Consider the following 25451-nt stretch of genomic DNA (forward strand, 5'->3'; position numbering starts at 1 on the left):
GGTGGTGTTCTTGCCAGTGGACTGCCAAAGGCAGTCGCATACCCTGTGAATTCAGACTCGACCAATGTTCCCTGATGCGAATACATAACTCCCTTATGGTACTACGCACATAAATGCAGTGACAGACACAGATGATGGCATATACTGCAAATTTGGATCTGCAATGAATATCCATTATGGTAACTACTGTCCCATCAATGTGTACATGTTGACTAGTGTCGGGTGTGCATGTTTGCACATGCTACAATTTCCCCATTTGTAAAAACCTGCTGTGCCTGGTTTAATCCATGTTCTAGTTCCCAGAAAAGGTGCTGTTACGCTCACCTGGCTCCCACAGGGGCGTCGATCTGAACTGGACAGATCCAATGTGATGCGTAGTGCCGAGATGACAGACTGGACTGGCCCACCTAGCTTCGTTTGCTTGGCCAGTAGGAGTATTCTTCTGCAAATGGAGAAAGGGAATTAACCACCCATGGAGTTGAGCGTTAACCCCCACCCCTGCTGTTCTTCCCACTGATCACCTTTAATGTCCCCTCTTATAGTCTCACCTGATGGTTTGGAAAGATGAGCTCTCCATCCTGCATTGAGCGCAGGGGCGCGTAGATAACCAATTGCTTCACTGGTTCGAAGGAATAGGTGAGTTCCAGAAGAATATTGACTCTGAGATTTCCGGCAAAACGCCATAGGTATATAGTTCGTAAGAGTTCAAATGTCTGACTTTCACTCTTGTCCGATTCCTTGCAGGTTGCAGCTTGACCCTAGCGAAGAGTTCCTCGTGGCAACCAGTAACATTCAGGTAAGGATTTGTATTATCCAACACAGTTCGATAAATAATGTCAGTATGTAACCTGTTGCTTTCTCCCGTATTCAGGTGCTGAGAGAAATTATGAAGTCTCGGGGAATAATGCCTCCGGCGGTAAAATTAGGTAAGTCTATTGTGGTGAGGAGGATTCCCCTTGTTTGTCCCTTTGTTTCACCTTGCTGTCATTTTGTTTCCCCTTAGGGGCCGGGGTACGGCGAAGATGCGGTGGAAGCTGCGCCGACCCGTGAAGAGGAATAGTACCCCCGGCGGTAAAATCAGGTAAGTCTATGGGGGGTAACTAATATTGCCTCTGTTTATTCCCTTGGCTCACCTTGCTGTTCTTGTGTTCCCCTTAGGTGCCGGAGTGCGGCGGGAACATGCAGAAGGATGCAGTGAATAGTGAAGATGCTGCGAAGGCCGGTGAGTTCAGCGCAGCGCTGCAGCAGGCGAGACGACGCGCATAAAATAACTTCTTTCTTCCAGCTCGAAGGCGCGGTGGATCGGGAATTCAGGTAAGGATCAAAGGTATTGCTCTTGTTCTAACCTTTTTTCCTTCTTTCTCCCTTTTTCTAGGAGCTCCAGACTCGAGGCGGGCGTGGCAGAAGACTGGATGCAGACTTGCAGGCACGGTGAGCGTTACGCTGCTGGATGCAGAATAACGCGAAGCGTGTGCTGCTCTTTGGGCGTGGTTTAAATAGCCTCCAAAGTAGTCCCAGGTAAGTATTCCTCCCCGACCCCACCCGAGTAAAAAATAGTCCTTAGGTAAAGTAGTCCCTTCCAAGCCTCTTTTGGGCTGGAGCTCTGCAGCATGGTCTGCATCAGGTAAGTTTTAATCTATGAGCCTGGTGCCTATGGCGCCAGGACTGACTCTCCATATGAGCCTGGTGCCATAGACGCCAGGACTGCACCCAAATGGCCCCTAGCAGGGGTTGTTGGGCTTGCTTGGAATAACTTGATGCCTGCTTCCGGGGCTGCTGGACTTGATCTGGATCCCCGGGGGTAGGCATCATGACAGGTGCAGCCATGGGTTTAAGAAATGACGGACGTCATTTACTTTTGATCTTGGGTGCCCGGGTGTATATAAATGTAGGTTTGTTCCCTACATAATCATCCAGATCCTTATCCAACCTCAGTAGATGCCAGTGCCTGTTTACTGTACTGAATAGGTGATTAGTATCCTCAGAAAAGGTAGTGACTAGACTCACATTCTGTTTATTTCAGTTTTAATGTTTGTGCTGGGTTTTAGTATATCATTTCGGTCATACTCTTCATTTTATAGTGGGCTCGAGATATACATTTTACGCTAAAGCCTCTCTCACTGAAACTCTCTCTTAATCAATCACATGCAGACCCAAAATCGTCACTGTAATTTCTGCCGGCTCGAAGAAATTCCCCCGTTGGTATATTGTCAATGGTGGATCTTTTGTGGCAGCTGGAGGCAAAAAGGGTGGAGTTGACCTCAGTTTGTTTCTCATATGTTTTGCTTGCAATTTTTCCATCCTGACTATGCAGGTGTGTATCTAAAAATGCAATGCTTGCAGGATCACTATGGCACGTACATTCTAGACCAAAGTTGTTGGCATTCAAATAGATGATGAACAAAAGGAAGGTGTCCAAACTGCTCTTCCAATTATTAAAATGTTATCAATAAATAGTTTCCAAATTATGATTTTTTTGTTCAAACTCCGGATTTCATAAGGCATGGGTCTGTTCAAACTGTCCCATGAAAAGGTTTGCTAATGGTGGGGCATAGTTATCCCCCATCGCTACCACTTTGGTTTGTAAGTAATAGTTGTGTTCAAATAAAAATTAATTGTTGTTGAGAGTAAACCATAGGAATTCCTTCATCATTTCTATGTGTTGTCTTTTTGATGCAGAGGAGTGCGAATATGTGTAATCAATTGCTTTTATAACTTATGCGTGATCAATCAAGGTATAGAGTAACTTAACATCCAAGTGTGGCTAGTACATAATCTGATTGCCAAGTGATAGTTGAAACCGTTTGCAAGACATGAGTCGAAACTCTGATGTAAGAGGTTAGCAAAACAACTTGATGCTTGATCAAAGTGTCTATGTAGGTTGATAGGCCTTTCAGTGGCCCAACCAATCCCACTCACTATCGGTCCGACTTCTGGAAGTCTGTCATATTTCATATGTACTTTAGGGAGAAAATAAATTGTCAGCATAATGGGTTCAGTTATACATAGGAAAGCTCTTTCCTCTTCCGTTAACAGTCCTGCATTATGCCATTTGGAAATGAGTGTGGTCATCTCCTTCACAACTGTCTTGGTGAGATTGGATGTAACTATTTTATAACATCCTGACGTAGCTAGATGTTAATTGCCCATATGCATATAATCTTTTCTATTAAGAATGACGACTGCTCCTCCTTTATTTGCCTCCTTTATCACAAGAACTTCTGAGCTCGCTTAGTTCTTTAGTGCTAAACTTTCCCTGTAATCTAAATTGTGTTTTCTTTGATCAGATGTCAATTTGGTTCTTGTAACGCTCACCTGATTCCCACGGAGGCGCGGGTCTTGGCAGGAAGGTGTCTGTAACACGAAACGTGATGTGCAGGATTCGGTTGGCTTCTGGGGTCGAACCTCTCCGCACTGTGTGTCGGACTCGAAGGGTGAGGTTTCTGCAGGTGAAATAATATGGGGATTAAAGGTCTGGGTTGTGAATGTTCCTATCTCTCTCTCCTCCCAGCTTGTCTGTTGAGCCCCCCTCCCAGGTCAACGTGCTCACCTTAGATAGGTGAATGCTGGGCTCTCCATCTGCGTCTAGTGCAGGGTGCCGTTGCCAGTTCCTTCACTGGTGAAACGTTGGCCTCTTGACTTCAGAGGATGGGTACCGTCGTTGTCTGCACGACCGGTAAGTTTCTGGACACCTTTAGTCTTTATAGTCTTTTTATGCATGGCGGTGAAGCGCCTGGAATTACGTAAGTATGGCAAGCGCTCTTACTGTCTCTTTCTTTGTCTTTGCAGGCGACGATGCAGAATGAAGAAATCCGGAATTCGCCGCGTGCCGGTAAGTGTAACACTGCTGTTGTCTATGAAGATGCAGCGTGAAGAATCCGGAATGCACAGCGTGCCGGTAAGTAGAATAATGCTGTTTATCTTTACAGATGAAGATGCAGCGTGAAGAAGCCAGAATGCACAGCGTGCCGGTAAGTATGGAAATGCTGTTTATCTTTGCCGGCGAAGGTGCAGCGTGAGACACGGCCGCTGCCGATGGATCAGGTAAGTAAGCACTGCGTGTTAAAGTTCATTCTGCTAACCTGTTGTTTCTGGTCTTTTGCAGGTGCTGATGTTGATCGGGTACAGGAATGGTAAGTATAATTCTTGCAAGTTCAGGATCCAAAGAAAAAAGGCTGGAACAGACTCGGTGAGCGTTCTGCTGCAGATGCAGAATAACGCGAAGCACGTTTCATCAATCTGGTGTGGTTTAAATAGCCTTGGAGTGATGAGGCGTCTCCTTCCACGGCCCCGCCTAGGTAAGAAAAGAGTTCCTGCTTCCAGAAGAGTTCCAGTGCTGTATCCAGGGAGTGGAGCTGCCCCACCCAGGTAAGAAAGTAGTCCCAGTTCACCGAGGACTTCTAAGAGTCTGGTAAGTAAGCAGCATGGTCTGCCGCAGGTAAGTCCACCCAAGCACCTTCACACCAATGATGAGCCCGCCGCTTCCAGTGCCAGGACCGATGCTTCTGATGAGCCTGGTGCCACCGGCGCCAGGACAAGGTCCAAAAGGTCCCTGTGGGGACCGGCTGGTGCCTAGGATCAGGGTTAGGGGCCTGCTTCCAAGGACGTTGGGCTGGTCCTGACTCCTTGGAAGCAGTGATCATGACAGTATCCCCCCTCAAGGCCCCTCCTAAGTGTGTCTTTCCCGGGGGCTTTGGCTTGTCGGGGTGATTCAGATGGAATCTCTTGACCAGACGAGGTGCGTGGACATGTTCCGAGGGTTCCCAAGACCTTTCCTGGGGACCGTATCCTTTCCAATCAACCAGATAGTATAATTTAGACCTGGAAATTTTGGAGTCTAGGATGTTCTTCACTTCGAATTCGAGTTCTCCGTCTACCAAAACGGGTTCTGGGAGTTCAGTCAAACGGGTTTCTGGTTGTACTGGTTTTAATAAGGAGACATGGAATACTGGATGTATTTTCATATGCGTAGGTAATTCCAATTTGGCAGCCACCGGATTAATTATGGCAGATATGAGGTAGGGCCCAAGGTATCTCGGGATGAAAGTGCAGGGTCCTTTTAAAGGCAGGTGCTTAGTGGATAACCAGACTTGATCTCCTACAGCGTAGTGAGGGGCCTCTTTACGGTGCCGATCAGCTGCCTTTTTGAATTGAGCTTTAGCTCTTTGCAGATGGGCAGTGGCTTCCTTAAAGGCACAGGTGATCTCCGAATGCAAGTGATCCACAGCCGGTGCTTCAATTTCTTGGGGAGGATCCAGGTTGGAGGTTCTAGGATGGTGTCCATATAATAGGAAGAAAGGAGTCTTCCCGGTTCCAGAATGAGTCGAATTGTTGTAAGCGTATTCAGCGATCCAAAGAATGTCCTTCCAGGGGCTTTCTGTTTGTTGGAGCATGCAGCGTAGATATTGTTCTAATGTCTGGTTTGTCCTTTCGGTTTGTCCGTCAGTTTGGGGATGGTGACTGGTCGAAAGTCTTACATCAACTTGGGCTAGACGACAGCAACTGCGCCAGAAGTGGGAGATGAATTGACTTCCCCTATCGGAGACTAAAATCGAAGGAAAACCGTGTAAGCGAACAATGTTTGCCAAGAATTCCCGGGCCAATACTGAGGCTGAAGGCAGACCCTTCAAGGGTATGAAGTGAGCCATTTTCGAGAATAGATCCACGACTACTAAGATGGTAGTATATCCCAAGCATGGAGGTAAGTCCGTGATAAAATCCATGGACAGGGTATGCCATGGACAGGGAGGAATGTCAAGTGGCTGTAATAGGCCGGCTGGTTTTTGCTTTTGACTTTTATTCTGGGCACACACACCGCAGGAGATTACAAAGTCTCTAATATCCCTTTTCCACGATGGCCACCAGAAATGTCTTTTAATCTTTTCCATGGTTTTGGTAATGCCAGGGTGCCCCTCCATTAGAGAATCATGATAACCGGAGATTACTTGTCTTTGTAGTTTCTCACAGGGCAAGTGCAATCATCCTCGGAAATATGGTAGGTCGTGATCTACTGAGAATTCTTTTCCCTTTAATTGCCAGTCCTGCAAATCGGTCGGAGTTAGGAGCGATTTCACCGTGGTCTTGATGTCTTCAAAAGATTGAGTGCTGACCAAACCCAAAATCCTTTGTTCTGGGATTATGGGTATTGGATCTGGATTGATCAAATGTTCATCTACTCCCATCCTGGAGAGGGCATCCGCTTTTCCGTTCTTACTTCCTGGTCGATAAGTAATTATAAAGTCAAATTCTGCTAGGAACAGAGCCCAGCGAAGCTGTCTGGAAGACTGAGCTTTGGCTGTCTTTAGATATTGTAAATTGCGGTGGTCAGTCATTACGGTGACTGTGTGTCTGGCTCCTAGAAGATAATGCCGCCAGGCTTTAAAGGCCGATCTGATGGCCAAAAGTTCCTTGTCTGTAATTGAATAGTTGATCTCAGGAGGCGAAACTTGCGGGACCAAAAGGCAACCGGATGTAGTTGGTTTGTGACCGAATCTCTTTGTGATAACACTGCTCCCATAGCAAGACTAGAAGCATCCGTTTCCATGATGTAAGGAAGTTCTGGGCGAGGATGTTTTAAAACAGGTGCAGAAATGAATTTAGCTTTTAAGTCTTGAAAAGCTTGTTCCGCTTCAGAAGACCACTCAAAACGTTTGTTCTTTTTCAACAGAGCGGTGATGGGCTGGACTATCCGGGAAAATTCAGGAATGAATCTGCGGTAAAAGTTAGCGAATCCTAACATGCTTTGAACTCCTTTTACAGAGGTTGGTGATGGCCACTTGATAATTGCATCAACTTTCTTTGAATCCATATGGACTCCGTTAGGTGACAATATGAATCCCAGGAACTCGACTTCCGTTGCGTTGAAAACGCATTTCTCAAGCTTAGCAAAAAGACTATGTTGACGCAATCTCTCGAGAACCTTTTTAACGTGTCTCTGATGTTCTTCTTCAGATGATGAATAGACTAGGATGTCGTCAATGTAGACAACTACACACACGTCAATGAGTTCTCTAAGGACATCGTTCATAAAATATTGGAAAGCAGCAGGAGCATTACACAGTCCAAAGGGCATCACTTGATATTCGAATAGCCCGTACTTGGTGCGAAAGGCCGTTTTCCATTCATCGCCCTCTTTGATCCGTACCAAGTGGTAGGCTCCTCTGAGATCCAGCTTTGTGTATATACATGCATCTTTGACTTGGTCCAGGAGTTCAGGGATCAAAGGTAACGGGTATCTGTTTTTAACAGTGATCTGATTCAGGGCGCGGTAATCTATGCAAATCCTAAGGTCTCCTTCCTTTTTCGGAACGAAGAACAAAGCCGATGAAGCTGGAGATTTTGAAGGACGGATAAACCCGTTAGCTAGGTATTGGTCCAGGTACTGTCTGAGGTGAAGGTTCTCTGGCTCGGTGAGGGCATAGATCCTGCTGCAAGGAGGAGTTGTTCCAGGTATCAGATCTATTTGACAGTCGTAAGACCTATGAGGAGGTAGGGTGTTAGCTTGATCCTTCTGGAAGACGTCTTGGAACTCCTGGTATTCGGGAGGTAATTTGAGAATCTCCTCAGAAGAGATCGCCGCCAGTGAAACATCAGGTCGAGGATAACAAGTGGTAGAACACTCTGGAAAGTGAACCGTCTTTGCTCGCCAATCAGTCTGAGGATTGTGCTTCTCTAACCAAGGGATTCCCAGAATGATCTGGAACTGAGGGGCCTTGATTACATCGAACACTATTCTCTCCCGGTGTCCATTGTGACTCAACAGCGTCACTTCTTGGGTGGCATGCGTTACTGGTCCGGAGGCTATCTCCGTGCCATCCACAGTAGTGATGACGTCTTTTACTGCCTTAGGGACAAGGGGTAGATTCATCCTTGATACCATTTCACGGTCCACATAGTTACCGATTGCTCCGCTGTCAATGTAAGCTTCAATTGCATGCAAACGATCCGGACGTTCAGGACTAATGAGGACCATGGGTATCACGAAATGCGAGGTCACGGGACAGATCTTAACGCTCGGCAAGAGGACCTCTACTCTTGTCGGGCGAGGTCGTTTCCCTGCTCAGAATTTGTGGTACAGGTATCCGCGGCTCCTACAGTCTTCTTAGCTGGTTTCACGGGACAGTCCCGAAGAAAGTGTCCTGAATTACCGCAATAGAGGCATAATTGCAGCTGCCTTCTTCTTTCCCGCTCTTTCTGGGTTAAAGGTCCTCTCATGCCCCCTATTTGCATGTGTTCCACAGTGTCAGCTCCCTTATTCGAGGTCTGTGGTTTAGAAAACAATCGGGTATCAAATCTGGAACGATCTGCCTTCCTGTTCTGTAGTCTATGGTCCAGTTGGACAACTAAGTCAATATAGTCCGAACATTCTTGTGGAGGATTCACAACTTGCGCTAGCACATCCTTGAGCTCTCCACGCAGGCCTCTGTAGAAAAGCGTTATTCTCTTGTCCTCGGGCCATTGTGTTTCCACTATGAGTCTGTTGAACGAGGCTATATAAGTCAAGAGGTCTTGGTTACCCTGTTGTAATGAGAGAAGTTCATTGTCCAAGGCCTGCCCTTGTGCATGTCTTGCGAACAGTTTCTCCATGCTGGACTGGAAGGCTTGAAAATCGTGTAAAACCGGATCATCCTGGGTGACTAAAGGGATCGACCAATCTGCAGCGCTGCCACTGAGATAAGAAAGCACGAAAGCCACCTTGGCCTGGTCTGTTGGGAATGCAGCTGGTCGACATAAGAAGTGCAGGCGGCACTGGTTGATGAACACTGCGAATTTCTTTGGATCACCAGCAAAGCGTTCGGGCGGAGCCAAAGGCACATTACCGGGCAGATTGATTTGCACTGGATTTGAAGCTGATGCAGAAGGATAACTCCCTCCTGGAACGGGCAAAGGTGTCTGTCCTGCCTGCGTTTGTAACAACTGCCTAGCAAGGTCCTCTGTTCGTTCCTTAGAAATTATCGGTTCTCTTCTTAGAGAGCTCGTTTCCTGGCAAGCTGCATGTACTTCTGCTCTTAATTCCCCAAGCAACTGGGCTAGTTGATCAGTATCTGAGGTTTCCATTGCGCCTGGGTAGGAGTTTTGTGGTCGGCTTCGCGTTCTGTAACGCTCACCTGATTCCCACGGAGGCGCGGGTCTTGGCAGGAAGGTGTCTGTAACACGAAACGTGATGTGCAGGATTCGGTTGGCTTCTGGGGTCGAACCTCTCCGCACTGTGTGTCGGACTCGAAGGGTAAGGTTTCTGCAGGTGAAATAATATGGGGATTAAAGGTCTGGGTTGTGAATGTCCCTATCTCTCTCTCCTCCCAGCTTGTCTGTTGAGCCCCCCTCCCAGGTCAACGTGCTCACCTTAGATAGGTGAATGCTGGGCTCTCCATCTGCGTCTAGTGCAGGGTGCCGTTGCCAGTTCCTTCACTGGTGAAACGTTGGCCTCTTGACTTCAGAGGATGGGTACCGTCGTTGTCTGCACGACCGGTAAGTTTCTGGACACCTTTAGTCTTTATAGTCTTTTTATGCGTGGCGGTGAAGCGCCTGGAATTACGTAAGTATGGCAAGCGCTCTTACTGTCTCTTTCTTTGTCTTTGCAGGCGACGATGCAGAATGAAGAAATCCGGAATTCGCCGCGTGCCGGTAAGTGTAACACTGCTGTTGTCTATGAAGATGCAGCGTGAAGAATCCGGAATGCACAGCGTGCCGGTAAGTAGAATAATGCTGTTTATCTTTACAGATGAAGATGCAGCGTGAAGAAGCCGGAATGCACAGCGTGCCGGTAAGTATGGAAATGCTGTTTATCTTTGCCGGCGAAGGTGCAGCGTGAGACACGGCCGCTGCCGATGGATCAGGTAAGTAAGCACTGCGTGTTAAAGTTCGTTCTGCTAACCTGTTGTTTCTGGTCTTTTGCAGGTGCTGATGTTGATCGGGTACAGGAATGGTAAGTATAATTCTTGCAAGTTCAGGATCCAAAGAAAAAAGGCTGGAACAGACTCAGTGAGCGTTCTGCTGCAGATGCAGAATAACGCGAAGCACGTTTCATCAATCGGGTGTGGTTTAAATAGCCTTGGAGTGATGAGGCGTCTCCTTCCACGGCCCCGCCTAGGTAAGAAAAGAGTTCCTGCTTCCAGAAGAGTTCCAGTGCTGTATCCAGGGAGTGGAGCTGCCCCACCCAGGTAAGAAAGTAGTTCCAGTTCACCGAGGACTTCTAAGAGTCTGGTAAGTAAGCAGCATGGTCTGCGGCAGGTAAGTCCACCCAAGCACCTTCACACCAACGATGAGCCCGGCGCTTCCAGTGCCGGGACCGATGCTTCTGATGAGCCTGGTGCCACCGGCGCCAGGACAAGGTCCAAAAGGTCCCTGTGGGGACCGGCTGGTGCCTAGGATCAGGGTTAGGGGCCTGCTTCCAAGGACTTTGGGCTGGTCCTGACTCCTTGGAAGCAGTGATCATGACAGTTCTATCCATGTATCGATGAATATCCCCTATGACAGCTTTGTTAAAGGTCTCAATCACATTCTCTGTGGTCATTTGGGGGGTACATTTGGATCTACATTTGAGCTCTTCCCTTGTCAAATTCTTCTGATACATGTTTGATCATTGCAAATTTGATCTCGTGTTTTTTCGCCTTCACTCCCAATAGACAATAATAAATATGTATTCTCTGTCTGTCTGATATTGTCAATTCACTTGAAGGTTTAATGTACGTTGGTGTCACATATGTTAACGTTTTATGATGGGGAAAACAAATGTGAGTTTTCTGATGAATTTGTAAAAGTCAATTTGAAAATCAATTAGATTGGCTTTGATGTTGGGGGCAAAAGATAAACCTCTGTTGATTACAGATTCCTCTGCTGCTTTTGTCCGATAGATTTAAGATTAGGTTCTGTTTGGGTTTTTTTAATGGTTGTTTTCGTGACCCTGATATTGTCATTCTTTGTGTCTGATTTGGATCTGTGTTTGTGCCCCTGCCTTCCTCCTTTTCTTCCTCTGATGATGTTGCGGGTATTAATATACCTTGTACTAATGGTGTGCGAAATCTCACTTGTTTGTAGCTGGTTTGTTGATTGCCTCTTTTGTATCTCCTTATTTCTTCTAAAACTTTCCTGTTACTGGTGAGGTTTTCACTGGCATTAGTGTTGACGTTAGTCGGTACAGTTGAACTAGAGCAAGATTCTCCTTCATTTTCTGATTCGATCTCTGAGCTGCCTGGGGAGGATGCTGGTGTAGATTACTCATGATTAATCTTTCTTCCTGTCATCATATGTGCTCTGGAAGATAAAAACCCTATCTTCTGTGTAATCCCTATCATCTCTATAGACTTCCTGAATTTTCTGAGTTTGATGTCCTCTTGGTAGTCTTTGAGAATAGAATACATTTGTCTAAAGTTTTTTTGTTCAGTGCTTTCTAAGCTATCCATTTCCACTATTTCTTGTTTTACCTGATCAATGTGGGGGATTGTTCTAGAATGTTATTAACTTTATCATTGATTTGGAGCTATTAACTAGATTCTCTTCCCATTTTTGGGCTAGATCTTGATCCTCTTTATTGCTGAAATCTGGAAAGATTAGAATTCTTAGACTTCTAGGGATTTTATCATTCTCCATGTAATTCACCATAGAAGCTTTTTCCCAATACGTATTTATTTATTTCTTTGACAGCCTTTCCAATCTGTGTTTCTGATGTTATCGGTCGTGATCAAAATGGATTGCTAGTACTGCCTTTTAGGGCAAGTGCTACACAGTCTTCTTCTCTATTCTTGAGATATTCTGCCATAATTTATCCTAAATTAAGGACTGCGTAAGAACTGTACCTAGCTGCGTCTTGTCCAATAGTTAATCATGAAAAATATGAAAATGCGGCATACTGGACAATAGATATGATATGATTGGTTATTTATAACGCGCTTAATACCCAGAGGTTTCTGAGCGCGGACCTGGGGATCGAACCTGTGTTGCTCCGTGTCGTCTTGCTTCCAAGGTGTGCATGTTGCCCCTGAGCTATCCTCACGAGATGTGCTTAGCTTAGTAATGAAAGTTGTATTTGGCTGTATTATTGGGATAGCTGCCAACCAGTGCAGAGTAGAGATTTTACCCCTAAATCCCTGAACATGTCAAAGGTACAAAAAACATTCCTGGTGTTGCGCTTGTCCATCAAATAACATGTCAATATTGATTTTGATGGACGCGAGGCGGGTGTTATAGTCCAGTGCCCTACTGAATCCAAGCTCAATCCGAAATTTACTGCAACGCAACGTAATAAGTGGACACACTACACTTCACGTGTGCACTTGCCGAGGAGCTCTGACCAACCACCTCAGATTTGGAAATTAAGGCTTCAAAACATACAAATCGATGATACCGAAGTCAATTTAAATAGAACAAATGTCATGAAGCTATTTCAATGTGTCCTGTCCTTGCGGACTATTCAATCTGATGACATAAAAATCGTTGAGTATACAACAGAAAAATCTTCCGATCAAGTTCTTTTACATATTCTATCTGCAGTAGTACGTAATACCATTCTGGAGGCAACGGATGAATTGTTGTCTTTCGGGTTCGATCTTCTTCTCGAACCTGATCTTGGAACCCAATCGGCGACCAAAGCGTACCCAAACTGGGTATCCCACTCTATCAATGTAGATAGTGTGGCTACGCTGAGGAAAGCGTTGCAGACGGACCCACCGAAACAGCAAAACTGTCTTCATCATGATAATAAGTCCTATAACAAGGTTACTATCTCTGGCAGACAACATCTGTCACAATAGGATGCTGTGCAATCGCATGAACGATCTTGTGAAATTCTTTTCTGAAACACCTGTGGATTTACGCACTTGTTCAATGATTTCAACATTCCATTGGAAAAAGTGTTTATTATTTGCCTGCAGGAAACGTGGTTGCGTACTGCACCCACAAGGGATGGGTTTACAATTCTCCTGAATCCAGCAAAAGAAAATGCTACAGGGCATCCTTTTTCAGGCTTAATAACTATGTTAAAACAATCTCAAGTGTGGTCCATCAAGGATCAGTTAATCCTAACCCGTTTTTACAAGGTACATTCATCTACACAAAAGATGTAGCCAAGATACCACGTAAACATTTACTCATCATAAAGGATACTGGAAACCTGTAATGATTAACACAAAGATTTTCATGACAACGATAACACAATTAATAGATCATGCAATGCTGACCTATAAAAATCTCTTAGTGATATGCTGTGGTGATTTGAATACATCCTGGCTCGAATGTGATATCGCCTCCGGAATATACAAGTTTATCCCGGAAGATGCACTCACGTGCAGAGCAAAGACCTAGCTCTCTGCAATGACAACCAGAAATTGCTCGATGTTAAATGGGCATGTGAACGGGGATCTACGCCCTAAAACAACGTGGCAGCGTGCAGCTATCGAATACTCGATTATTTCTGGGTTTCACAGAATTTCATTGAAAAGGTTGTTGAACTACAAGTTATCCCCACGACGTACAGTGATCATAATCTTCTGCGAATGACTTGCCTACTTGACATGGTCCCATTTACACAAAAATATCATGGGCTGGTTTCAACTAATGCTCGTGGAAATCGTCTTCGCCTAATTGGTCCTCAAATCCAACAGCTAAATAACCTGTTCTCAAAGCTTGACCATACACAAGTTACGGATTATGAACCTTTACTAATTGGGTTTACCACTTATGAACATGGAACACACAGTTCGATGCAGCCACATAAGCATTTATATAGTAAAGTGATCCACAATGCAAAAAAAACCTTAAGGAAAGACCTGAGAATTCTGAAAAAGAATCTGCCTAAAGAAGCTGTGACAGAGGCTGTCAAATGCAGAAGAAGACAGTATCGTCACTGGGAAAAATCAAACGCAATCATAATCGATCAAAATAGAGCAGAACTAATGATGGCATTGTTGATCACCAAAAATAGAAGAGCTATCTCGCAAATTCTGAACGTTGGCCAAACTAATGGTGCATCGAATATTGCAAATGAACTTGAAAGCACAATATGGGAAAGACATTTCGCCACAATCTACAGGAAACCAGAAAATGAACCTGTAATTTGGGTCCCACCTACCACCATGATATGGGCGGTGAAAACGGACCTTTGTGACATTGAAGAGGCAATTCAAAGGCTAACTAACTCACGTGCAGCTGGTCCTGATGCAATAACCAATGTAATGCTGAAAAAACACACTGCTTCCTGGGTCATCTTCATTAAAAAGCTGTTCATTCAGATAGTAGAGACCAAAAGGATCCCTGACTCCTGGTTACGAGCAGTAATCATACCAATCTACAAGAGGGGCAATCGGCTCGATCCCATGAATTATCGTCCGATTGCCCTTCTTGATACTATTGGTAAGATCTTTGGCTCGTTTCTCACATGTGAGTTGGCTAGCTGGGCAGAGTCATTGATCTGCCCATCCGTCCTTGATCCACGACAAACAGGTTTCACCAAAGGAGTAGGTGTGGAGGTAAACTTGTTGATTCTGACAATATTAAAATTGGAAGCAATGAAAGCTAAAATAAAACTGTTTCTTGCTTTCATTGATATGAAACATGCTTTTGGTAGTCTTAACAGAGGCAAGCTATGGACAAAGCTACTTGATTGGAAGTGCCCTGGCAACATCCTTGAACCAGTTACTGCGCTTCACTCGAATACCTCTATCCGGGTCTGAGCAAACAACAACGGCAAACTTTCTCACCAAATAAACACGGACAAAGGGGTCAAACAAGGTTGCCCTCTCGCAAATGAGTTGTTTACATTATTTCTGGGAGACGTGCTGCTTCATCTCGAACAAGTGCATTGTTTTCCGCCTAATATCAACAAAGTGCCTATTAGGTGCATAACCTATGCCGACGATTTAGTCTTGATGGACTGCTCTCAGATTGGTCTGCAGCGTTTACTTACTAAATTGTATGAATATCTTTTTGTCAACGATCTTGAAATCAATACAACAAAAACAAAAATCTTGACTATTGGAGGCCCAGGTAATAAAAAAGACAATGGGCCTCATTACGAGTATGGAGGCAGCCATGCCCTTAATAAGGGCATGGCTGTCTTCAAACCGGGTCCTAGTACCGGGTTCCTTCAATGAGGAATAACCGGGTCATTCCGACTTTGGAGGACCCGGTAATTCCTCCTTGAAGGAACCCATCCCCATTACCATTTGAGCCCCCATAGGGCTCAATGGGACTGGGGAGGGAGCTAATAACGGGCACGTTAATAACGGCCTGTTATTAGCTCCCTGTTCCCCTTGCGGGACCCGCTAAGGACGCCTGGTTTTACCAGGCGTCCTTACCGGGTCCCGCAAAGGGAACCTCGTAATTACGCATCCCGTAATGAAGAGTGCCGGTCCCGTACCGCACCCTTCATTACGGGAGCGAAAGCCTCGTAATGAAGCTTCAAGCATTTAGATGGTCGATTGCTAGCCAATCTCTCGGTGTTGTTACATCGATAAGGTATTTGGGTATCCAATTTAACAACTCGATTTGTGAAAAACCATGGATTTTCGACCTCCAGAGACGGATGACGCAGTTTGCTTCACAAGAGGCCAAGATTTTAAAAGATCATGGAATATTTACCATTGCTCCGGTTTTGTCATTTTACTTGCAAAAAGTTGTTCCTTCGATCACATGTGGTGCCGAAGCAGGCTGGAACATTGAAGCTTGTATTTGGCAACAACTTGAAGGGCGCTTCTGGCACCGAGTACTAAATCTACCACGCTCCACCTCAATGATTGTGATAAGGCATGAATTAGCATTTAATTCCCTGTATTCTAAGGTCTTGTGGAAATCGCTTGCAGCCTTGCGCAAAATATTATTATGTCCTTCAAACCGAGCCTACAAGATCTTTACTGGCGGAGGTGACCAGCCGCAGTTTGGTCTTCTACATGAATGGAACAGCTGGCTATCTAACATCATGTCAACTGCAGACATTAAGTTATCAGACTTGTTGAAGCGCCCACAAATTGCAAAGAAATAACTGGAAACATGGTCCTGGATAGTCAATCTAGAACAGCGTAACAATCTTCAGTCTGCACTTTATTTAGGTGCTGTCAGCAACAACCTGAATAGTCATCAAGATATTTATTACATTACCTGTCGCGCCATCATCGTAATCAATTTCTAAGATTCAAATGAAATGCTCTGAAAACAAAAGAAACAAAAAAACGAAATGGCGACGACAAGACAAAGTTGTGGTGGATAATCTTTGTCGATTTTGCAGACAAGAAATTGAATCTTCTGAACATCTATTAATTCGCTGTACAGGTACTTGTGATCAACAAACCAAACATCTTGGGACCTTTGTCCCTTTGGACGATGACCTCGATGCTTGGTGGTTTCGTGTACTCTCAGGATACAACATAAAACTCACCTGTGCAGTGGTCAATTATCTGGATGCTATTTTAGCAATTGAACCTAGATGAAACATTTCTGAGTTGAGAGACAAATAATTCAAAGTGTCATTTTTGCGCTGAACATAACTGATTTGATGGTGAAGCGAAACTTCCATCGTCTTTACTTTTTTACCGGGAGACGGTTTTCAAACTAAAGTGATGAAATGTGCGAGAAAGTAGAAAATTGAAGTGAATGAATGAAACAAAAGTTTAATTCTTGATTCTTAAACTGAATTCTTTTTTCAATAAATAAAAATAAAAAACAAGAATTGATTTTTAGTCAATGACTTAAACAAGTAATCTCCATAACAGATGTATTGGTGACTGTTTTCTTTGAATATGTCAAGATATGCTGACACATGTTTTACTTGCCAATCAGATTATGTACTAGCCGCACTTGATGTTAAGTCACTCTATACCTCGATGAATCATGCATTAGCTATAAAAGCAATTGATTACACATATTCACACTTCTCTGCATCAAACAGACAACACATAGAAATGATGAAGGAATTCCTATGGTTTACTCTCAACAACAATTACTTTTTATTTGAACACAACTATTACTTACAAACCAAAGTGGTAGCGATGGGGGCTAACTATGCCCCACCATTAGCAAACCTTTTCATGGGACAGTTTGAACAGACCCATGCCTTATGAAATCCGGAGTTTGAACAAAAAAATCATGATTTGAAACAATTTATTGATGACATTTTAATAATTTGGAAGGGCAGTTCGTACACCTTCCTTTTGTTCATCAACTATTTGAATGCCAACAACTTTGGTCTAGAATTTACGTGCCATAGTGTTCCTGCCAGCACTGAATTTTTAAATTTACACCTGTATATTCAGGAAGGAAAAATTGCTAACAAAACATGTAGGAAACAAACTGAGGTCAACTCCACCGTTTTTGCCTCCAACTACCACAAAAGATCCACCATTGACAACATAACTACGGGGGAATTTTTTCGAGCCCATAGAAATTGCTGTGACAATAGGGATTTTGAGTCTGAATGTGATTTTTTGTTTTTAAGAGAGAGGTTCAGTGAGAGAGGCTATAGTGGAGAATGTATATCTGGAGCCCACAATAAAATTAAGAATATAAACCGAAATGATATATTGAAACCCAGGACAAACAGTAAATCTGAAAGAAACCAGAATCTGAATCTAGTCACAAAACTTTCTGAGGATACTGTTATGTTATGTTATTTATATAGCGCCTTATATCTCATTTGTATCACCTCAAAACCCTGTTTGGTTGAACGCCCTTGGGAACCGCAGTTCAGGTCAGTAGAGAGAAATAGTGTTGTATGGTGCGTGGGTGCACCGGATATGTGTGCAGCTGGTGTAATTGTCAGATAATAGCTGCTTCTTAGTGATAGGAGGGGTGCTGGAGATATTGGTTCGATGTGTGCAGTCTGGTGGGTGGACAACCAGACTGGGTTCTGGCTGCGTTAGGCCTGAGGAACGCCTATGTGAGCAACTAGGCCGGAATGTGCTTGGCTAGCTGCATTTTATTGGGTGCTGGGTGTTCATGGGGTCGTATTCGTATGTGAACAGCTAGGCCGAATTATCAGGGGTATAGCTGTGTTCTAGTTGAGTGATGGTGTATAGTAGAGAATAAGCGTAGTGGTGTGATATGGTGGTTATCTGTAAGGCGCCTAAGACCTGGCACGTGACAAGGACAGTGGGGAAATACATAGCGACATACAGATACATAGGGACAGGGTCGATACAGGTATAAATGGGGATACAGATATACATGGGGATACAGATTTCTATCTAGATGCGACGCAGGCTAGAGTTCACAATTTCATCTAAGTGTGGCGCATGCCATCACTCACATTTCTATCTAGATGTGACGTAGGCCAGAGTCCACAAATTCATCTAGGTGTGGCACATGCTACCACTCACATTTCTATCTAGATGTGACGCGGGCTAGAGTTCACAAATTCATCTAAGTGTGGCACATGCTATCATTCGTAATTCTGTTTACATACGGCGCAATCAAAGTTAAGAATTCCGGCTAAGTGTGGCTAACATTAGTGATTCTATCTAGAGGGGACCCAGGCTAGAGTTCATAATTTCATCTAAGTGTGGCAGATGCTATAATTCACATTTCTATCTAGATGTGACGCAGGCTAGAGTTCACAATTTCATCTAGGTGTGGTACATGCTACCACACAACTCTGTCTACATGCAGCGCAAGCAAAGTTAAGAATTCAAGCTAAGAAGCTTAGTGTGGCTAAGATTAATAATTCTATCTAGATGTGACGCAGGCCAAAGTTCACAGGTGGGTGCGAACAGAGATAAGAAAAGGGGTTACAATTAGGATTTGTCAGAAAAGGAGGAGCAGAAGAGAGGAGAAGGCAGAGAAAAGGGTAAAAGGAAGAGAAAGGAGGGAGTACAGACAGGTGTTGGCAGCAGCAGAAGGGAAAGAGATTGTAAGGGAGAAAGGGGTAGACAGAAAAGGGAGTGAGGCTGGGGAGGATGAGAGAGAGGAGGAAAATAGAAAGGGAGAGGGTCTCATGTTATGCTACTAGGTTTCATATAGCGTGACTTTGTCACTTGCAGACCCCTTTTGAGAAAGAGGAGAGTAAGATTGTATTTGCCAATGTAATGCGAGACAGACTGCAGGACCTGTGCTATTCTGTAGTTTGCATCTGTGGGTTGAGAAAGTATACGGCGGACAATGTTGCTGAAATGGTGATGCGAGGCATTTAGGAGAAATCTTTTTTGTGTTTGGGAAAAGATCCAAGCATTAAGGAATGTGGGATAATGCGTGTTTTTCAGGCTCCATGACTGAATGATACTAACTCTGCATGGAAGTAGCTGTTACATTTGTACTAGTCTGGTACAATTTCTTGGCGCGGGAAGCGGATTTACTGATACATTTACACGCTTGGGAGGCAATAATATCACTTTTAGCATGCACAGAATTCTCCTGCCATGTGGTTAATTCAGCTGGTCATTAGAGAGAGGTTTGAGGAGGAGAGGAGATAGTCTATATTCAACCTGCAAGAAGACTAACTGGTTACAGAAATTTCCCCAATCATCATTTGGTTTGGGATAACCCATCTACACCCCCCACTCTTCATTTTAACCATGCAATTGGCTAATCAACGTAAATTACCAGGCTGCAGCGCCCTCTGCTGTTTTACTCATATGCTACCCTCCAGCAACTGTGGCAGCGCCCGCTTATTACACAAGATGCTGCAGGTGGAGGTTGGACTCCACAACTAAGAGCAGATGTTGCTGCTCAGATGTTTGGGTTTGGAGCTGCCAAACACTGCATCGTTTGCTTTTCCTGGAGACCAAACCTGCTTTCCCCCAGAATTACCAGAAGGGACCTTCAAAGGGATATAGATGTTGGTTTCCATGCCAGATTGTTGTGTACCTATACCCAGGGCACAGAGGTACCAACAGCAGTAACACCAACCACACTGAAGTAAAGAACGCATCAATTATTCAGTATAGTAAACGGGCACTGGCCTCTATTGAGGTTGGATAAGGATCTGGGTGATTATGTAGGTAACAAACCTACATTTATATACACACAGGCACCCAAGATCAAAAATAAAGTAAGTCTGTCTGTTCTTAAACCCATGGCTGCACCTCTTTTGGGAACTAGAACATGGATGAAACCAGGCACAGCAGGTTTTTACAAATGGGGAAATTGTAGCATGTGCAAACATGCACACCCGACACTAGTCAACATGTACACATTGATGGGACAGTAGTTACCATAATGGATCTTAATTGCAGATCCAAATTTGTGGTATATGCCATCATCTGTGTCTGTCACTGCATTTATGTGGGTAGTACCATAAGGGAGTTACGTATTCGCATCAGGGAACATTGGTCGAGTCTGAATTCACAGGGTATGCGACTGCCTTTGGCAGTCCACTGGCAAGAACACCACCAAATGGACAACAAAGATGATATATGCTTCATAGAACTACATAAAGTAACAACAGGTATCCATCCTTGGGGGAGATCGGAAGCTTTTGTTGAGACAAGTTGAATCAAAAATGATATGTTTACTACGTTGCCTTAGAACTGGTCTTAACCAGCAACATGAGATGAATGTTTTTTTTATAATAAATGGTTCAGAATCAGTACCCTCAAACATGATAGTCAACTATAAATGGGCTAAGATATATGAGGGTAGCATATGATATAGCTCAACTAAAAATGTTTGTATTGATCAATTCACCTGAGGCCACAAATTATATGTTGAATTAAGGAACATGAGATTAACATATCATTGAAATGTCAGAGCTTGTTGTAATCAACACTAAACATGTTTGAGATTGTTACAACAAAATGTAAACTGTGTTAGCCTTTAGCAGTCATTTGTTGAACTATTGTTGAAGTTAATCTGCTGAACTTTTTTTAGAGCTAATTTGAAGCGTGAAAACGAACCTTTGAAGGAATTTATCAAATGTATCCAATGTATTAAGCCCATTTGGGAACCAGTTCCTCACCCAGACCGAGTCATTAAATGACGAGATCAAGAAGTATTTACATAACCTGGCGTGCTCTCATACAGGATGCTCATTTATATACCACCAGCAATTGCAGTCACACATCCCTGAACAAATCCAAACAATGACAATCAAAATTCTATGGAAGTGTTAACCCGATCTCTATTCCCAACCATGACTTCTCTGTTTTGATTTGATTGGTACACCATGGAATTTGTATTTATTGTAGAACTCTATTGAGCATCTCATGCAACTGCATGAAAAACTTGCATATAGAGATCCACCTCCAAATGGAGAGATCCGAATCAGAATCAATTATAGTGAAATACGTAATTTTGCCCAATCTTGACATAGTGAATTTGTTTGGAATCAGCTACAGCGAAATATGTAACATCGTGTAATCTTTATTCAAATCGGATCCCGACTGGGTAATTTACCCGTACTTAATATCCAATCACCAACACAAATGACTCCAATTGTAGACAATGAAATGAGGAATCTTGACTCTTTACTCGGGTTTAACAAACTAATTGTTTATGTTTACATACGATTAGAGGCCGGAAGCCCTGCGCACTCATAGGCAACACATGTCATGACATTGGACGTCCTGTCAAATATAAATAAAGCCACAAAATGGCGATCACACCAGATTGCTGTGACACGCGCCGACCCGACCAGGACTAAAACACTGATCGGGAAACTTATGAATGACATAGGTAAGAGAGAATAGGTTATTGTTCTTATTACAGTTTACATATCTTTATAAACAAGCAGTTGACACGCATTCTTTAGGAGATTCTAATTGATTATTAATTTGACTCACTTAGATGATCATAACAATCTATTAGAAATCGAAGAATCTTGAAGCAAAGCTTCAACTATTAAGAATAATTGTCACACCAATTTGAACACAGGGTGAGACTAACTTTGGAGTCTTAATCCACCATTGCGTGTTTCAGCTTAACGACTTTTATCTTTCCCCTAAACAAAAAACTTTAACCAACACATGACTGGCACTCAATTTGAGGTATTAGAGATAGAACGCAGGAATCCTTAAGGGAGATCTAAACTTGTTGAGTGCCCATGAAGGGAACATTTCTTTTAACACTTGAGAACGGAGACTCATATAACATTCAACAAGTTATAGTTACCAATACAAACTAATTTCAGTTAGCAATAACTTAATGCATGCATTTTATTGGAATGCATGGGTGATTTCTCAACCACTTCATTATTGATAATGATATGGGGCCTCATTACACGGACGGCGGTAAGGGTTAACGGTCACCGCTAATGGCAATGGTGACCGTTAACCCTTACCGCCGTACTACGAGGTCCCTTTGCGGGTTGGTGCTTTAACGCCTGCTTTTTGCAGGCGTTAAAAACCAACCCGCTAAGGGACCTCAGAGCTAATTACGGCACCGCAAAATTGCGGTGCCGTAATTAGCGCCTTCCCCATTCCCATAGAGCCCTATGGGGCAGAAATGGGAATAGGGAAGGGCAATGGCGGAAGGGGGATTTACCGCCCCACCAACCTTGGAATGGGGCGGTAAATCCCCTTTCCGCCAAGGCGGTGCCGGTATTTTACCGGCATGAACGATGGCGCTAATAGCGCCATGGCTCACCGCCTTCCGTGTAATGAGGCCCATGGACTTATTGGATGCACCCTTAACTGACACGGGTGAGGGCGAGCAACTCTTTTTCAATGGGTTATTGTAATGAGATAAGCTTACGATACTGCTTGAGTGTGTAATAGAAACTAATACGGATGTTTGACACAATTTGTGTAACTAACGTATCAGTGTGAGTTTGGAACTTCTCATTATGAATCAAGTGAAGAAAATATTTGCAAATCCTTTTGCATTTCTCTTTTTTATTTTACTTTTTTATTTTACCTTTTCTCTCCTCAACATCCTCAATGGTTATGAGTAAATAACGGTCTTATTGTTATGATTTCACTGTATCTTGGTATCTCATCTAACATAATTATTAAGATGAGTTAATATAAATCAATGCCTTGAAGACGATCAAGGGTCGAAACACGTGTCGGCATATCTCGACATACTCCAAGAACACAGTCAACAATAAATCTTTTATGGAGATTACTTGTTTACGTCATTGACTAAAAATCAATATATTTGACATGTAATTTGTTGGACCAGCGCAACACCAGGAATGTTTTTTGTACCTTTATCCTTGATGAGGCTGCCTGCGTATACATTATAATGTCACCCATTCTCTAATCCTGGGTACATTTGAGTAGTGTACACTTTCTAGCTTGGCCACCTCTTACTGAGGCCAGAAGGGACAGGTTCCATGCTATCTAGAGGAGTGCTTCAATGGTCATTGCCATCCACAGCTCGGATTCCTTTGAGGTTGCTGCTCTGTCCAACAGCATTCACGTCAGCCACTTAAGTGTTTGTAACAGTTACAGATTCTTTTGAGGCAACCATTGCTCTGCAGGAACAATGTCCATGACAGCCATCTACGAGCACCCCAGAGTCTCCAGCCACAGTGAGCCCTGACACTCCTTGGTGGGAGGCATGATAGCCCTGTTCCACCATCAATGAGCCCAGGTCCCATATTAGTGAGTGCTATTTAGTCATGAACACAGGCAAGTTCACAAAATAGACTATGATGGCTGCAGGTGGAGGTACAGCCTCTAGTCCGAAAATAGCATTGCGCTCAAAAGAACAGTACACATGTTCAAGATGCTTCATGTTGGGAAAGGAAAACAGGAATTGGGGTCCCATTAAGAAACTTCTCAATCAAAAGCAAACACTTCTATTATGCGGACAGCAGTTCTTAGGAAACTGAGCTGTGGGTTTATGGGTGCCATTTCCCACACCCTCTCCCTGAATATGAGTAAGCAGCATTTTACAGCACCTATTTCTGTAAAAGAAAACATTAGATTTACAGCCAGCTTTAATCATACAACACTGCAACAGGCACTTGACCTGCTGATAGTTTTGTAGTGTAGCATGTGTCACTCTACCGTCAAAGAATTCATCATCAGATATGGATGCCTGGTTGTGCGCAAAATCGCCCCATTACCAACAGTGAGGCTCCTGCGCGTGACTTTAAAACCAACAGTGTTTCATCTCCAGCCACATTGGCACTGCACACAGACTCCTTTAGAATGAACAACCAGAAACTGAAAATTGTAAACCTCTGCACAGGGGAAAGTGAGGTGCATGCCCCCATTGATAAAGAACTAAGGGGCAGTTGCCCCCTCTGCTACCTTGGTTCCTTTGGGTGTTGTCATCCGCTAAACAGACTGCCTTTGGCTACCTGCCCATTTGGAACGGACCATGAAGTGATTTCTCTGCCATTAAACGGTGTTGTACTACATTTTATTTGAGGTTGAGCTGGGAGCTGTCTTTTCTGCTAAACACCATCTCTTAACTACCTATGATTTGAAGTTGAACACAGAGTGATGTCTATTTTAGTTCAAAGCGCACAGTCTCTTGCCGAGTGCATATTGTTGGGTGAACTATGAGTGTTTCTCCTGAACGGGATCGTGTCTCTTGCTTGCATGCCCATCATACATCACAAGCTGCATGTCTACATCAATCAACAACCACGTGCAGGTAACAATCACATGTACAACGCAGCGGGAAGACATCTCAAACTAGAGCATGCCAGGTGTGAGGTGGTAAACCAGTTCTCATCACGTAGCATTCTGGTACTTATGAACTGGGCTTCATAGTCTGAAACTAAAACTACAATTACAGGACAAACATTGCACCGCGAAAGCCAGCACTTGAACATCTGACCCCTTACAGGACACCACTCAAGAGCTTTTTTGTGGCTATTATTATACATGGTGTAAAGAAACAGCAATGCGTCAGTGCCCATAGTCATTTGTCCACATTGTTGGTATATTTCCAGGACTAAAAAAGCAGCTAACAATGGTGTCTCAGTGACATTTAGTTATGTGGTCTCTCTAATTGTACTCCCCTAACCCCCGCCACTGACACACAATTACAAATCTGTCATGCACATAAAAAGCGATCTGGGGTGGAAGGGCCCAGCTAACAAAAGAGAATATTCATTGCTAAGTGGGCAGGATTTTTGCAAGTACCCCTGCCAGGCCCTCCAACGGGGAAACATGAGTGAATGGGCAGCAGAAGGGAAAGCTTCCCTCATACAGAATAGGCACAGAAATGACAAACTACTGACCTAAACCTTCCCATTCTCACGCTTACTCTATCTACTCCTGCTGACCTCACTCACGTCTATTGCAATTTCTTTATTTGGCAACATTTTTATTTCCATGCAGCTATCCCAGCTACACCCCAGACTTAGCCCCTTAAATGTTTATGCTTTAATGACGCTGGAGGAATTGTTTCTTCTGAAGTGGACCTCAGATTCCGAAACAGGCTGTAGTTTCCATGCATAGCTGAGATCCTGAGCACAGTATGCACCAGGACCCCCATCCTAACCAAACACTGTTCCCCATGACCCCCATCTCCAAATAAACAATATGCCCAATTACCTCCACCAAACACTATGCCCAATGACCCCCACCCAAACACTATGTCCCATAACCCCATCCCCCAATAAAAGGCCATCC

The sequence above is a fragment of the Ambystoma mexicanum genome, chromosome 12 (assembly GCF_040938575.1).
Source record: "Ambystoma mexicanum isolate Mex_15411 chromosome 12, UKY_AmexF1_1, whole genome shotgun sequence".
Lineage (NCBI taxonomy): Eukaryota > Metazoa > Chordata > Amphibia > Caudata > Ambystomatidae > Ambystoma > Ambystoma mexicanum.